This window comes from Scardinius erythrophthalmus (genome assembly GCF_964197995.2).
Source record: "Scardinius erythrophthalmus genome assembly, chromosome: 15".
Lineage (NCBI taxonomy): Eukaryota > Metazoa > Chordata > Actinopteri > Cypriniformes > Leuciscidae > Scardinius > Scardinius erythrophthalmus.
This window is the reverse complement of record NC_138235.1, coordinates 28162119-28168118: the sequence shown is the minus strand read 5'-3', so window position 1 is coordinate 28168118 and position 6000 is coordinate 28162119.

Sequence of the window (6000 nt, the reverse complement as noted above, 5' to 3'; positions counted from 1 at the left end):
CAAGTGCCCACTACTGGTGGAACCCTTGCAATAGGTTTAAATGGATCATCATGTTGTATTGTGGATCTGCCTGAAGTGTATGAGCATTGTTTACAATTCTTTTTCTGGTTTGTCATACTCTTCAATTAGCTGCTTATTGATTTGTACATGGCCTCTGTTAATTAACCAATCACTGCGGCTGATTTATAACTGCCTGCATAGATGCACAATAAACGTAGAGACGTTGTGTGTGTGTGTGTGTGTGTGTGTGTGTGTGTGTGTGTGTGTGTGTGTGTGTGTGTGTGTGTGTGTGTGTGTGTGTGTGTGTGTGTGTGTGTGTGTTTAAATAAGTATTCGTCAGACCGATTCAAAACGCAGTGTTTGCAAGTGAATGCCATCTCTGAATTACTGAATTAACTCTGATTAAACTGCAGGATATAATTTATTTATCAATATTTGTCCCGACTCCTTGTGTAGCAAATTTGTGTACTTCAGGTTAGTGAAAGTTAAGTAGCCTATCATTGCTGAATTAATGTCTATGACGTCACAGTGATTCAGATGAATCCATCTGGTTTAGTGCTGATGAAAGGGTACTTATGCCTGCTGTGGTGGTGTATATACAAAAAGTTTAGGAAACGCTGTCTTAGTTGTCAGCATACGTTTGGAACACTGAAAATGCTGTCTAGATCGGCAGCTCACAAGGTTTTGCAACAGACCAAATGTTTTTATGTCCTACACTGGTGCTAACAGTTCTTACCCACTTTAACAACCCACAATGCACTGATTCCAGGCATGCAGTCCCACATCTCATCCCCAAACTTCCGGCCACCCCCAAATTCTCTCTTCTCTCTGTCACCTTGAGCCTTGCCGTCATGCTTCTGTGATCGCTCTAAAGGTCAGCGCATGTAGCCACTGTCATTACCTGTCACTCTCTCTCCCTCCCTCCTTCTCTCGCTCCTCGACCACCTCTCTGTCATGCATTTCATTCCTAAGCTCTGGAAGACAGATCAAAGTGCCATCCTTAGTTGGGCTTTGAAGGTTACAAGCGGATAGGGGTGATCTCACAGCAGAGTTGAATGAGAGACAGGGAAACATTAAATGGAACAGGAGGTGGCTAAATGTTCTGGTGTAAGTGACAGTCATTCAGTGGTTTAGAATTAGCGTGGATATCCATCAGTGTGCCACTAAGCATTAGGCTCCTATTTGCATCCAGGACACCTATTTAGGGTGAGCTGGCAGCTTAGTGATAGTAGGAGAACCAGCTGGAGTTAGCCAGTGGGGGAGATGTACCTGTCCAAATCTCTATAACAAGCATTAGTAATGCTAGAAATCATGTGGTCCTTAGTTTGGAAACTAATTGTGATCAGCTGTATTACACATTTTGTACTGATCAGGTCTCATGAAGTAAATGTGAAGAGTGTGAGATGCTTTACAAAGCCCTTAGGCTACGTTCACACTGTCAGTCCAAATCTGATCTAAAATTATTGACTGTCCACATTGTAGGTCGTAACTGTTGCAATATGATTTGTGTGTCCATGCCGCTCTTTCGTTTTCCGGAATATCTGCATTGGTTTCTATGACAATGATGTTGCGTTGGTAGGTATACCAACAACAGCAACCATAACATGGAGGGGTGTGCAATACGGATGTTGTCTTATTTAGAGGCAGTGGGAGAAATGTAGGAGGCTGGTATGCACTGCTTTATTCCGAGCTTGCCATTCACACTTGCTTAATCTGATCGGATTTCAATCAGATACACAAATAATCGGATTTGGACTGACAGTGTGAATGTGGCCTGAATGTAGCCTGGGAGAGTTTACCTGAAAAATGTACATTTTTGTAATGTCATAATTTACTCATCCTATTTTTTTTTAATCAAATTTGAAAGTATCTTCCCCTCCAAGGAGTTTTTAACTAAAGAATCATTGAAACTGGATTATTGAGTAAAACTTTTGAGCTTGATTCAGTTTACAAATAGGACTGACTATGTTTTCCATGCACTCATATTTGTCAGTCGGAATGAATCCAATCTGACTTCAGATTCTGAAAGTTCTGAAAATTAAATATTGCAATCTGGTTCACTCGTTTTTTTTGCATGTGCAAAACTTCAGTGCATGTGTAGTGCTCAGTCACTGCGTTCAGAACCGTATATGGTTTATATTTTTAACCCAGCTATTGGGTACACAAAAATAACCCAACGTTTTTTTAGAGTTAAGCACTGTGATAATGTCACTGGGGCTACCATTACAATAATTAATAAAATAATATGTAAACATAAAAAAACTGGGCATGTGCGTAAGGGTATTTTTGAATGCAGTAAAGAAAATAGTTTCAAATTCCAAATTACATTCAGATCGAGCTCAGTCGGCTTGATTGAGGTGTTTACACAATGGCTTTTCCATTAGATTGAGAGATCAATCAGATTACTAACCGTTTATTTGGTTGCATGTAAATGTAGGCCTCACTAGGGATTTGAATCAGCAATTGAATTGTTCATTTGAGCTGGTTCTGTTTTAATTAACCGTTTGATCCAGTTCACAAGTAGAACTGAAAGAATAATTCATGAATTAGAGTATAGCACACTATAGTGACTTAGTCACCTGTAGTTACTATGAACTGTTGTTGTATGAAAAAGTCCTGCTCAGAGATTGAAAATCTCTCTCTTTTTTTCTATAAAAGAAAGGAAGTGGGTAAATAATTTTCAGTTTTGGTAAATTCTTTCTTTAACAACCTCTGTTTAAAAAAAGACTGTCATAATCAAAAATGACAATTCTTAGAGGTGATGGAAAGGCAGAACAGAAACTGCTAAAGCAAAGCAAACACAGGTGTGTCTTTTTATCAACTCGGAGGTAAGGACTAATCAATGGCAAACTTTAATCAGATATGATCAATAATTCATGGCCTGAGGCCTGGCCATCCCATCACTAAACCATTCTCATACTGACGGCACAGGATGAATAATTCAGACACCATTTACACAAAACCAAGCACCATCCTGATGCCAGATTACTGAATTAGAAATATTATGCAACAAAGAATGTTAATTAGACTGGAGCGATCCAGCCTGCCTATATTGAGTTAAAAAGAAGAAAGATGAACTAATAGGCTACGTTATATCATTCAACAAATGTTTTTGGGTCTGCTGTGCTTATCATTTTACCACAAAAAAAAAAAAAAAATCAGTTTTCAGGATATATCATAGTTCTATTAAAAAACATGGCCCCTTAAATGTTTAAACTAATCTTTCCTACGATAAATAAACAGTACATTTTTATATAATAAGTTGAATTTCCTCACAATATATTTAAAAAAAATCAGAGGTCACTACAGACAAGCAAACTCAAACAAATCAACAGACAAATACACACAGATATTTATGGCACTGTGATTTGAAAAGTGGTCATGAATTAAAAAGTGAATCACAAGCTTGTGAATCACGTAACTTTGCAAGAGCAGAGAGAGAGAGAGAGAAGGGGGGTAGATGGATGAAGGGTAAGGGAGAAAGTGTAATTCTTGTTTGCCTCAATTTATCCTGAAATCCCTGACAGCAAGCAACCATAAGTCACCAAATAATCGCTCTCGGTAATTTAAAAAGATCACTCATGTCTCCTTCACCTTCCTTTGCCTTGATCTCTTTATCTAGCTCAGATATCAGCGTACAGAAGTCAAAACACAGTTCATTCATAAACTCAGAGCATAGTCCATTTTGTTCCTTCTCTCTTTATGTCTTTTTACTTTTGGTAAATATATTTAATTTAAAAAAGAAATCATACTATTGTCTTTGAAATATGGTTAAAGTTACTGCTGAATGTACTGACAAGTATTTATGGTAAACTAAAATATACCTTAATGCATTTCTAATGAACCTTAGTCCATGCTTGTTTGAACATAAACGTAGCTAATCCATATAAATCTATACAGTAATGCATTGCAAAATTGCTTTTTAGAGTATAGATGAGAAAACACACATATTCACTTATATCTTCAATGTTGAACACTGAATAGACATCCGGGCAACAAATCAGCAAATTGAAATGGATTGTAAAAGTAAAAAAAGGTGTTTATGGTGATGTTATATATTTAAAAGTCCTTTTATGCATTTTGTGTGCTTATTTTAGTGTTTAGAGAAATTCGCACTGTACAACCAGGTGTAAAGAGTGCAGGGTGACAGAAGCTGAAGAATTGAGGCTATCGGTGTGAAACTGAGGAAAGGATTTCACAGTCTGAAACATGATGCTCATGCATTTACAGGGAAGAGTTCTAATGAGGGCTCACGGTATTGATATCTCCATGGGAACATCCCAGGGCACAGCTAACAAACCACACTCTTGTATTGTGACATTTCTTTAAATGTACAAACTGCTAACTGCAGTGGAAAATATGAATATAACGTGTGTGATGCTTGAAAATGCAGAGAGATAATTCCATTTTATCTCGGGGTGGAAGTAAATAATTTGCATTAATCTAAATATTTCGATGGACAAAATTATATTTATTGTAATTTATTACTTTTGTTCGTTTTTGGCAGAGTATCCGAGGCACGAGCTGTAAAGGCACAGTGCTATTCTGGATAGGCGCGGTGAGCAGCAGCTCATTTGCATTTAAAGATACATGCACGAAACAGCGTTTTTTTCAACTCAAAATGGGTATTTACAACATGGTATTATAAATGATCTGTGGGGCATTTTGAGCTAAAACATCACATTCTGGGGACACCTGAGACTTGTATTACATCTTGTAAAAAGGGGCATAATAGGTCCACTTTTAAAATTTGCAATCGATTTTGTCTTTGCAACATATTTTCTCCTACTAATAAGAACTATAATATTATTGTAAAGAGGGTTTGTCAGGTCTCAGAATTTCCTCATAAGAACTTTGTGAATGTGTGTTTGTGTGTGTGTGGTTGTCTCACCCACAGACCACGCACCCTTGTCATGTTCCTGTCACATCTGGAGCTGAGAAGAAAGATGAGTCCTCACGCAGAATGACACAATGTCTCGATGTGACTGATAGAAAGGTAGAATGTGTCTGCAGCAATGGAGAAATCAATCCTTCCCTTCGTCTGCCCTCTCCCTCACTTCTCCCTCAAAGCTGAACCCTCCCCCCATGATTATATCAACTCTAAATCTGCTCTTTTTTATAATTTTTACTGCAATTAAGGCAAAGTTCTGTGAAGAGATGAGCCTGGGTCTCCATCCGGCTATTGTGTATCTCTGTGTGTGTGTGTGAGAAACACAAACAGATGTGTACCGGCGTCTTGAGGGATTCTTTGCGAAAATGTTGTTGTGTATTTATTTTTTTATGTGTTATGACACTGTTTGGACTGCGCGGCTGATTTCCATCCCTTTGAGCTTTGAGCTTTGAGCTTTGTCTGCCTAGATTCGGAGGCGGTAAATAAGTGGTAATGGAAGTGAATGGGAGGGACTTGGGGAGCACTCTCTGTCATCACTTTAGAAGGTTGTGACCCCAGAGCGCAGTGACACCGAGCTGTTAAATTATTCAGCCGTCGTCTCGCGCGGGGCCTCGGGAGGAGTCGAGGCTGTGATTGCTGGAAGCTGACTGACTGACATTTGCACATGAAAATCGGCTTGGTTTTCCCACTCCGAACACTGGTGCTGCTTAAGAAAAACAGCACAAGGCCTCTGCGGGGAGACGGAGGGCAAGGTACTGTAATGAAAGCACCCCATCTGACTAACGTACTGCGCGAGGCCTGCCAATGAGAACGGCCTCGTGAGATAAGTGGCAAAAATCATTTAAAGGCATCTTTCATTTGGATTTGACACAGCTTAGGCTGAACAGTTATTAAACATGCAAAGTGCTAGGGGTAGAACAGATAGTCGATCCAGGATAACTGTTCAGCATGCATGTGATTTGCAGATTAATTGCAAAGTTTAACCATCATAAAGTGAAAGTTTATCATTTGCACTTGTTTCGTTTTGCCAGTTCACACATTCAAGCAATTTAAGACACAAAAAGGCAAAACACACATAGAGATTATAATTGATTCCTTTTTTGCGTCTT